General features: G+C 30.4%; 1 long non-coding RNA gene across 1 annotated transcript; it reads right to left on the reverse strand.

Annotated features, from left to right (window-relative positions):
• Positions 1-4,183: 4,183 nt before the first annotated feature.
• Positions 4,184-5,182, reverse strand: LOC130806945 (uncharacterized). Its single transcript, XR_009040412.1, has 3 exons — positions 5,093-5,182; positions 4,926-4,961; positions 4,184-4,619 (listed from the first exon to the last, which is right to left on the reverse strand). It is a non-coding gene; the product is annotated as an uncharacterized LOC130806945 (long non-coding RNA).
• Positions 5,183-12,016: the final 6,834 nt, after the last annotated feature.

Raw genomic sequence — 12,016 nt, forward strand, 5'->3', positions numbered from 1 at the left:
TTGTTTGAGGGGGAGGTATCCATAAATACCTCATAAATTGTTGTGTTCTTGTTCATTGTTGTGGTGCTCTGTTTTTGTGGTTGTTTCTTTGCATTCTTTTGTATTTATTTCTCCACCATTGTTAAGGCCCATTCACAACAGGATTCATAGCCATAGATAGAGATGATATGTTTCAGTTCAGGACGTCGCAATGCTGAAGAAAGAGCATGCATAACAGACAAGGTTGTTCCAACAACATCCATTATCAAATTTCAAGGAAATGAATTGGGTTGATGGGAACAGAGCAGGAAGAAATTAATAGCAGGAAAGTTTTAGTAAATACTTCTATAGATGTGTTTGGTTTGTGAATAATGAATGATAGACCACCTTGTTTATTTAATAGATTTTGATTTGTTAATAAGTAATTAGCAATGATCTAATTATCATTAAATGTAATTAAACACATGAGTTAAATTACTACTAATTATAATATAATGCAAACACATCAGACGATTCCTAATTAGTGCATCCACATGATCACAAACTTTATAAAGAAATCACAAAAAATCTGAGCAGCACATGTTACATCATTCTAGCCATTCTATAATACTAAATATGAGTTACAACCATAAAGACTTAATGTGTGAATAGCCTGGACGGGCACTGGGCAGCAAAGTCAAATATATGGAACATGATTAAATAACACGTCTATTGATGTTGGAAATTCACAATTTATATGTATGTAGGATTCTCTCCTCTATTTCAAATCAATATAAATTGAAAGAGTGTAACTTGAGTGTCTTGTTACTCTTAGTCATGTTGTTACATGACATTTGCAGCGTAGAAGAATTTGGATTCAAAGGTTAGAAGTAACAACTTAGTTGCTAGACCTTGAGTATGTGTTAAGATTGGTAATAACCATAGGCGAAGCTACATGGGGGCTCGACTTCCTTGTCGATAATGTGATCCTTTGTATTTTTGGCTTTGATCCCCCTTGCTAATACTACTATGATATTTTTTTTAAAGAGTGCAAAAATATAAAAAAAGCTACGTACTATAATCCAGTGGTTGGAGTAACTCATTTGTAATCTATGGTTAAGGGATCAAACTCTAATTTAAACTATTATTTTTTTATAGACTAATAAACTTATATCATAATGTTATTACTTTTTATCTTTTAGAACTTTACATTCATTATTTTTTAGTGTGTATTTATATTTTGTTATCTTAATTTTGTTAGTATTTTTTTTAGACTTACTAGGCAAATATTTGGAGTCAAAATACTTTAAGTTTTTTTCAATAAAGATAATTATATTTGTTAAATATAATTTTTTATATGATTAAAGTTAATTTCAGTCTATATGATTTTAAAAATTAAGGCTTCACCCCTGATGGTAACAGGTAAGTACACTCTAAGACTTGGAAATAGTACACACACTTGGTGTACATGGAACAAGTACATGGAGTGCTTTGCAATGAGATTAGCCTTGATTACCAAGACATAATAGTACTAACAACAGTTGAAAGAAGCTTTGAGAGCAAAGAATCACGTAGAAGAGCAGTACAAAGGGTTAGAGGCTGGTTGGGACCAGCTGCTCAAACAAACGGTCATCATGCTCGAACGAGAAGTTTGGTCAAATTAATAATAAGAAGAAAAAACAAAATTCTTGTCGCCGGTGCAACATAAATAGAAGAAAAATCGTTCGTAATTTTGATCATCTAAACAAACCATATTAATAACAAATTGGAACTCCATTAAACCTCAACAATTCAAATGAGTAAAACTAAAAATTAGGAAAATATTAAGTTATTCAAAAACTAGAACAGAGCAAAACAAGAATTTATTCATAAAAACAAGCAAAACAAGAAATTATTATATCATGTTAAATAACTTCAAGTGACTGACAAACACAAGTATTTAAAATCCTAGCAAACAATTTATAAAAAATTATACTCTATTTAACTCCTTTTTAAAGTATTAATAATACCATAATTTTGACCAGTTTTTATTCCACAATTAAAGTACGTCTTTCTATATGGCAATCAAGACGTCAATGATCAAGTACTTTTCAACAAAAAAAAATGGAAAAATTACGCTGAATAATACGAGCTTTCACTGATTTTCCAACAATAATACAAACTTTCGATTAGCCATGAATAATACGAAGTTTAACATGTGTTTTCTGCTGGTATACCTGACCGGTTTATAACCGGGAGAAAAGGTCATTTTTGACCGTTGGACAGTAGGCTTCATCTCTTTCATCTGTTTCATTCTTTTTTGCAGATTTTTACCTCATTTTCTCACTTTGTTCTTCCATTTTAAATACTTCTTTACAATTCCTTCTAACTCAAAAAATGACATCTTATCTAGGTCTATGGAGATGATTTTACATATTCCATACACATACTCAAACCCCACAACTCCTTTTTTTTTAATACCCCACCATACCAAACTTCAAAGTAATTGAATCATTCAATTTACCTAAAAACAAGCAAAAAACACTAAATTACATCCATTTTCGAGTGAACAAACGTTTTTAATTAACATCAAGCAATAATCATGTATGGATTGAGAAAATGGAAACAAAATTCCATCCATTTTCGAGTAAATGGAAACAAAATTTCATCCATTTTCGAGTAAATGAAAACAAACCCTACTTTTTGGAATTAAAACAAAATTTAGGGATAAATAATGCAATTGAGAAGAATAAACTAACCATGAATGAGAAGAATTCCAGCAGCAGAGGCCCTGTTCTTCAATTTGAGTGTGTAAAAACAGCAGCTACTTAATGCAGGAGGATGCAGAGAAAGAGAGAGAAGCAGTAAGTTTGTGAGGAAGATGGAAGTGTTCTTCAATTTCTTTTCCTTGATATTTTCCAAAAAAAAAAAAAAGTTCTCACTACATTTAGCCGATTACAGATAAAATAGTATACCAGCGGAAAACACATGTTAAACTTTGTATAATTTATGGTTAATTAAAAGTTCGTATTATTATTGGGAAATCAGTGAAATTCGTATTATTCAGGATAATTTTCCAAAAACAATTGAGTCTTGTCCCAATTGAGATATATATTATTTTTCTTAAATAAGGTCATAAATTCGATTCTCGCTATCGCCTTTTCATAAACCTCTCCTCCCCGCGGCATAATTTGTACTAAAAACTAATAAATTAATTAATAAAAGTTTTGACCCCAACACAACTCTAAGGTAATGAAATTAAAATAAAAAGAATTTGTGGTTAATTCATTTTTTAAATTTGTGATTTGCTTAAAAATAGCCTAAAATTTGATTATAATTCCTTTTTTATTTATAATTTGCCAGAAAATTAGCAAATTATGTAAAATTGATGACTTCCGGCGCGCAGCTAATAATTGAGTATTAATTTAATGGAAAAACTACCATGAATAATACAATTTTTTGTTAATTTCCTTACAATAATACCAAGTATTGATTAACTATGAATAATACCAACTTAAAGGGGTATTTTTCTAGAAAATCTCTAACATGTTAAAAATCAAACTAGATTATAAGACAAAAAAATTGATATATTAGTTAATAAACTAAAGTTAGTATTATTTTAGGAAAAACCCCACTAAATTGGTATTATTCATGGTTAATCAATAGTTAGTATTATTGTATAAAAATCAACAAAAATTTATATTATTCACGCTAATTTTTCATAATTTAATCATGTTATAAGTGAACAGTAGATGTAGAGTTAATGCACATCGCACCATTAGTGGCGTAGTTGACGCTTATTATCATACAGTTAATTATATTATTCGTAATGCAAACTAGTGATTGAATGATACATCTGAATTATAACGGAATTGAAAATCTGAAATGATATCTAACAATCTGTAACGAAGCTGGCATGTATGATATGATAATGTTATAATTGGGTGCAAGGGTAATATAAATTATGAATCAGAGTACATTGAAGATTTTTTTTATAAAAAAATTAAATTAATTAATGGACTCATAAGACATCTACATTAAAATTATCAAAATTATCAAATAACAATTTATATAAATGAATCACCATCATTGTACACAGTGGCAGATGCAGAATTTCAACTTTTTAGGGGCACCAATGTATAGAAGAAATTTCTAAAAATATAATCAAAAATTTTCATTCACCCACAGTGATAAATTCAAGCACAATGATTCCAAGATAAAAACAAATAAATATAAAAGTGCTGAATTAATATATGTCATCTTCCCCTCGATCAAATATGGCGACAAACCAAAAGATATATTAAAATTCAAAGATACAACAAAATAAAGTCTACATAATAAAGTTTAAGTTTACAATAAAAGTCAACAAAATAAAATACTGAATAAAAATAACAAACCATAAAATATCGATCACAAAATAAAAAGAAAAAGAAGAAATGAAAGTCAAACCAATCCAACAAGAGAAAAAAACTCAAAATACAAAAATAAATAGCCAAATGAACGTAGTACTTCAAATCATTATATTGTATAGCGATATATATTTTAGTCCGATCCCCTTAATTATTACCCCCTTGGAGGTAAACACATGAATCTGGTAAACAGTGCCCATTGACATGTATTGCGTCCACAACAGCTAGCAGTGAATGGAAGAGGATTACATGTTTCGCCGTAGCCTATGCAATCTGAATAAACAATTCAAATATCACAATGTATGTAGTTAGTTAGGCGAAGCCGAGTACAGATGGATCCGATAAGTTATTTAGATTTCCTTTATTTTACGTTCCATCAAAATATATTGCACCTTACACGCGTTTATAACCAAATCGATCTAAATGTAGTTACTATAAATAAACCGGCTAATTGCATCCTTTCTCCTGAGTGATTAATTTTTTGATAATAATTAAGGAAATGCTAGAAAATTTGTAGTTATGTTAAAAATAATGTTACAATTAATTAATTAAATAGATGAGGAGATTATTGAGGTTTACCTGCAGCAACAATATCAAAGCTAGCCATAATATGAACTACAAAAGAACAATAAAAGAGGATAGTATTATAATTAGTAAATAAAAAAAGATTAATATGAAAAAATAAAACAACTTAAACTAGTAATACTACATATATACTTCATATATATTAGTATATCAGTAATTACCTAATGCAATAATAAGAAAAATTGCAAACATATTCTTGCTGACAGCCATTGCTAAATGATTATTATTGATTAATCGATCTTAGATGATTTTGATGGAATTTCAAGTTATTGATTGATCCTTTTTATACTTGGATTTTGAGTTCCTCGACCGCCCAATGCCAGCTTCCTACTCATCAATCAAATAGTAATTGTACTTTTTATTATTTTAATTTAATAATGTAATTAAAAGGAATCCCACCGGCTATACAATAAAAAATGTTAAATTACAAAGCTTAAGAAAAACCACCACGACTAGAGCGACTACCATCACCGCCGATATTATGCGATCCCCGAGAACCACCAGATCTACATGTGCTACTTCTCATATCACCACCCCAACCTTGACGACAACCTACTCCTAAACCACGGCGTGTATTACTGCTTTCCCCTTATAATGCAGTCCGTAATTGTTGGCAAGTTTTTTCAAGAGCTTGTTAGCGCCCTCGCATTTTTCTTATATTTTCTCGATTAGGGTTGTTCTCGTCGAGTTGAGCTTGCATGAATACGCGAAATTCATGCATATACCGCTCAAGCTCAGAGAGATGCGCCCTCATTTGATCTTGAGTAGCGCACTCTTCTCGAGGGGTGAATCAGTTTTAAAAAAGATTGGGGGTAACAATATTCATTGGCGGACCCCAAACCATAATACCCAGGATACGAAGATGTTTTTTTTATTTTTGTTTACCTCCATGATCACCTCTAAATAAATTTTAAAGTGATCAGGTTCTTCGCCCATTCTTATTGCTTCCGCTTTTAGTTTGCGGTAGTGCTCCTAAAAAAACATATGAAAATTATTTTAGATAAGAATCAAATATAACCAACAAAACTACTAACTGAATTTTAACTTACTTCAATTTTTTTATCGTATTCGGTGATTAGGACACGTTGGCCATCTTGGCCATCTTTATTGCGTACTCCTTTGGTTCGTAACAATAACCTATAGGGAGTAGGCTCTAAATTGCCAGATTCCTCGGTCTTCAAAAATTAGAAATATTAGTTTTAAATTATTATAAGTGTAATAACTTAAGATAATTATTAATGAAATATTAACTTACCATACTTTCACGCAATCGCACCGCAGAAATCGGACCACCACGGTAGGTAGGCAAAGGTGGTGCATCGGAGTCTCCTTTGCGTCTGTTACTCTTTCCCGGAGAGCTTTTGGCCGTAAACTCCTGGGTATCGGAGTAACTCTTCAAGGCGCTCCATAACTCCGGTGGGGTAAAGTCAGGGCAATACGGTTCCTGTTCCTCTATCTCCAAGCCCTGACTCTTCCTCTCGGCCCGTTCCCTCTCTTGTTGGGACAAGAGCTCTCTCTCCTTATTTCTAAGCTTGTTCATTGTGTCTCTTTTCCGGAGAGAGCATTGAGCATACCATGTTTTGTAGACATCCTTGTCAATACTAGAATGCCACTTATAGCATTTCTAATATATTATACAATACAAAAAATTTATAATTAATATAACATTAATAAATATCTAACTCCATTTAATTTAATTAAATGTAATAAAAATAAAATTAACATATACCTTAAACTTGTCCCAATAAATTTTTTTAACTAGCTCTGGCACCTTTTTCCAAGAAGTACCACTAGGGTCTAAAGACAGTTTAAACATCTTTTCAATTTCGAATGAGACGCCTCTTTTAGGATTTGGCTCCGCCGAAGCATCAAACCAAAAATTATAATTAATAAGTATATCCAACTTTTTAACTTATTCATTTTGTTTAATAAAGTTAATTTACTTTTTTATTATTGGGAGCCATGGTAGCAATGGCCTACTGTCCTCGGAATACCCCAAGAAGCATTTTGTTTAATAAATACATACATATATATATATATATATATATATATATATATATATATATATATATATACACACACACACACACACACACACATATATATATATATATATATATATATATATATATATATATATATATATATATATATATATATATATATATATATATATAATCACATATACCTTTTAAGTTAAGAAAATTTTCTACTTTCGCAAATAAATACTACCCTTTGAGAATTAAATTTTCAGAGCATAACAAAATGAAAGAAAGTATTTATGCTTAATTGCTTGTGAACGACTAAAACATGTCTCTATATTTATAAGCGAAAATTCCCGCATCCATCATTATAGTGACAAAATAGGCGACACATAATTCATTTATGAAATTTGAACGTTTTTTTTCCCGCCCATGGAAGTTGGCAACATGATTAGCTACAAAGATTATTTTGGCGATAAAAATAGCGACAAAATGTTTTTGTCGCCAGTCTGTGACAAAGCATTTTGTCGCCTATATTGTCGCTATACCTCTTTCCTCAGATTTATATTTTATCTCCAAATTGATATATTTTTGTAGTGTTAACATAATCTATTTAAATATCCTTGTATTGCAATTAAATTTTTTTTATAAATGAGATAGGAATAGTTATTCTACCAACATTCTTATCAAGGTGTTTTGCTTTTTTATTCATGAATAATATATGTCGTTTTGTATTTACATAAATAAATAGCCTTAACCCTACATTATTATATTCTACCAACATTCTTATCAAGGTGCTTTCTACATGCAAGGTCTTGTAGATCGATTCCCACATATCTTTCACCTAGGGAAGATTTTTAAACTATCCGACATAGCGGACCGTCTAAAGTCTAGAAATAAAGGGCCTGAAATATTAAATGATGTTATTTAGATTTGCTTCTGAACAATACATTTTAAGTGATTTATTTATAATTTTTTTTATAATTAAAATAATATAATATCACAATACATTTTGTCTTGAATTATTTTTTGTTGAAATAAAATTTTATTTTAACATAATAAGCGTCTTATTTTAACATAATAAGCGTCTTATTTTAAAAGACATCGCAAAAACAAATATGACCTTCAATAATTTTTCTCCGCCCTTCCTCTCAACTTCTCACAGTTGACCGGGTAATCCAAAAAAATTAATTAAGGGTAATATTTTTAGTACTTGTAATTGTCTAAATTAATTAATTTGCATTCCTCTAGACCTAATTAGTTGATGCCATGTATCTAAAATACCTGCCAGCTGCATGTATTCCAGATTTTGTGGGATTTCGGTCCACATTATAATTATTTTTATAATCCATTGGTTTGCATCAAGTCCAGACGTTTGGACTTTGGAAGGAAATGCTTATTTATGGACTCTCTCCTATGCAGCCTAAATGTCCCATTTGACTTTTTACGGATTTTAATGTGAGTCAAGGTGGAACCCTTAAGGTAGGAGAGAGAGTAATATTATGGGTTTTTAATGACTTGATTAGGGAATTAATGATTCCCTCTAAATTTGAATGTATTTCTTGGAATATTAAAATGGTGAATATCTTTCACCTTCGAAAGTGGAATTTTTTTTTTAATAGCCGGAAATTACGTAGTTCGGGTTAATTATACATACGTCCTACAATTAAAATATACACTTAGTACGGAAAATAAATTACATAGTTCTATTACTTAATCTCGTCTAGCCTTCTCAAATCTTCAACAGCCTCGGTGTAGTTTAAATCTTTGTAGATCATGCGGGTGCGGATTTTTTTGCAGTCTTCGACTTCAGATTTTGAACGTTAACCAAAAAAATCGATGCATTAAACTTCTCATACGGTGTGGTAAACAACCAAAATTTCATTTTTGTAAGAAAATCATTTACCTTTTTAAAGTTAATATTTAACATTTATCCAAATTTCTTTTCTTTTCTTTTATGTAACACCCGAATTTCCTCCCGTCCTTTACGGTTTTGACTTCGTTAAGGGGTCGAAAATTCAGGGGTGTTACACTTACGGTCATTTGTATTTACATATATACGAAATGCTAATGATGATAATATTAGTAAAGTAATTGTGTTCGAATTGGATTTTCCGACCAAAACTTGGGCGAAGATTAAATCTTTGAATGGTCATGCTTTTTTTATAAGTCATGGTGATTGCACTTGGTGTTCGGGATCATCCGGTACTAATTTTGAGGGATCAGGTAATCAAGAGAATTGTGTCTATCAAATTAGCGACAATAAGCGTATTATCTTTTGTTACAACATAGTTGAAAGGAGTATGACCCGACTTTCTCTTTTTCCAAACTTGACAACTCCTATAAGCAGTTATGCTTGGGTGAATGCAACACTCCTATCACTACCAATCCAGAGGTACGTTGGTTTAATTTATTACTTACTAAATTCTGCTTAATTAATACTTATTATATTTACAATTCATTTGATAGTAGGTATTAAATGGTATGATTTATAAATGATAATGGAAAATAAGTATAGTTTTGGTAGGAAAATTTATTGACAAGTTAAATATTCATACTTGTTTTCCTTTATTCATTTCATATATTTCACAAAATTCATTTTAATGCGTTATCATATGAAAATTTGGTATTAAGAATGAAGTATTTAGTGGTAGTAATGAAAAATTTTAAACAAAAAACTTTATTAAAATTAAAGTTTCATTACCATGAAAATACCATCATATATTTCATGAAAATGAACACTACAAATCATTCTCATTACTATCATTTTTTCGATTATTGGAATTTGCGGCTTACTTGTAAGAAATGTGAACAAGCAATTCCTTCGATTCCTGAATGGAGAATCTCCAATAATAGAATTCCTTTATTTATCTTCTTTAAGGATGATGAAGATGGATTATGTAAAGTGATGGATCCTTTCCGATCTGATTCACACTACAGTCGCTTACGCATATTTCCAAATCCTTCCACTCTTTATTGTTCTAATAATGGATGGTTAATTATGATTTCAAGTTTTCAAGGGAAATCCTCACTCAAGTTCTTCAATCCTTTCACTAGAGTCATAATAGATTTTCCATCTATTTTTAATAATTTTTTTAATCTTACAAGTATTGGATTCTCATCATATCCTACCTCTATAGACTTTCTAATGGTGGCATTTGATCCCTTAGATAAAGAAATTGTTTATTTTCGATTTGGTGATACATCTTGGACGCATTATACGTTTCCAAACGAAAACAATCGATTTCAAATTGGAATCAACAATCCTGTTTACATTCAGGGATGCTTTTACATTCTCGATAAAAATGGTTATCTTGGATCATTTGCATTAATAGACGGAGAAGAAAATTGGCAAGTTTATAGCAAGCCACCTCAGCTATGCTTCAATATATTTCATTCATATCAACTACTTGAGTGTGAAGGTCAACTTATAGCAGTATTTATCAAGTTTATTGGATTATGCTTTCAAGTTTTTAAGTTTAATATTCAGAAATATAAATGGGTAGAAATTAAAAATCTTGGCGAATATAGTTTGTTCCTTGGAAAGTCGTTATTTTCTGCAAAAGATTGCGGCGGTTGCAAAAAGAAATTGAATTTACATTTCACGGCTCAAAGGAGAGAAAATAATTTTTTACTCGCTTTAAACAAAACAATATCATGCTACTGGAACCAATGATGAGTCAATACAAGACTTTCACAATAAAACTGAACATTTAGATAGCTTTTGGCTTTAGTTTATTATTTTTATCTAGGTTTTGTATTAAAATAGTATTACTTATTACTAATGGTTCTCTTCCGCTTATCTGTTGGTGTACGCGTTCTTTTGTTTTTCTCATTTTTATTATTAATCTTTATTATTACTATTATTTTTATTTTATTGTTATTTTATTTATTTTATTTTATTCTATTTTATTTATATGCATTTATGCATTTTATTTATTTGTATTTAAGTAAAAGGGTCAAGTTTGTGTGATAAGATGTAGGCTTGCAGAGTTAGCTGCAGCTTCACTAAGTCTTATTTATTCCAGGAACTTCTCTTGTTTTTTTTTGAGTCGAGGGACTCTTTAGTCGTGCTCCTCTTTATGGGTATGAGTTGCCTCCTTCTTTCCCTCCCTAGACCCTGATCATAGTTATTTATGGGTGGAAACGGAATGCACTGGATGTGATGATAATAATTTGATAAATTCAACGAGTTATCAATTGTTATTCTCTTTGGAGTTTATTAATTGTTAATTTAATTGTTCTAATTAATGCTTTGACATTATTATGTTAAATTAAATGTTAGAATTAAAACTAGTAAAATAACTCCAAATTTAATTCAAATATATTGTCAAAGTTTTTATTTCAGCGGTTATTTTAAATATTACTCTCTCTGTCTCACCATCGTCATCTTTTCATTTGTTTTTTTGACAACATTCATTTAAATGTAAATTTAATGAACATTAAAATCTTATACCCAATTAGAGATATTAACAATTATAATACTCTGTTTGTTCGCATGAGTTTGTTAATATTTGTATTTTGGTCCGTTCATTTTACTTTGTAACATATCTATTTTGCGTAAATGCGTAATATCTCTACTACTTTCTTTAAATCTTATCCAATATACATCATCTCTAACTTTTTGTCACTCTTAATCCTATTCACACAATTTTATTGTCTCCAACATTTTCTTAATACTTGTCAGATGTTGATGTTACATATAGTGGGATGAAGGGAATTCTGCGTATGAGATAGAGTGGGTCTTTTTTTCCTCGATTTGAGTCATTTGGAAGGTTTGAAGTTTGAAAAGTCCAATATCCAAATTTATTTGGGTGTGTAATTAGTAGGGATGTTTTGATAAGTGTATTATTAAACACTTATTGTTATTTTAAGAGTTTATATAGAGTATAATAGAACTGTTCATGGGCAGGCTATCCGCCAGGCTCGACCCACCCGGCTCGAAAAACGGACGGCTTGGATAACGTTTTTCAAAAAAAAGTTAAATTTGGACGGGTAATATCCGCCCCCAAGATAAATGGGCGGGTAGCGACACCAAAAAGATACCCACGGGTATATCCGCCAGCCTGCTTAATTTAATATATTAATTATTAATTGATTAGT

Source organism: Amaranthus tricolor, chromosome 2 (assembly GCF_026212465.1).
Source record: "Amaranthus tricolor cultivar Red isolate AtriRed21 chromosome 2, ASM2621246v1, whole genome shotgun sequence".
NCBI lineage: Eukaryota > Viridiplantae > Streptophyta > Magnoliopsida > Caryophyllales > Amaranthaceae > Amaranthus > Amaranthus tricolor.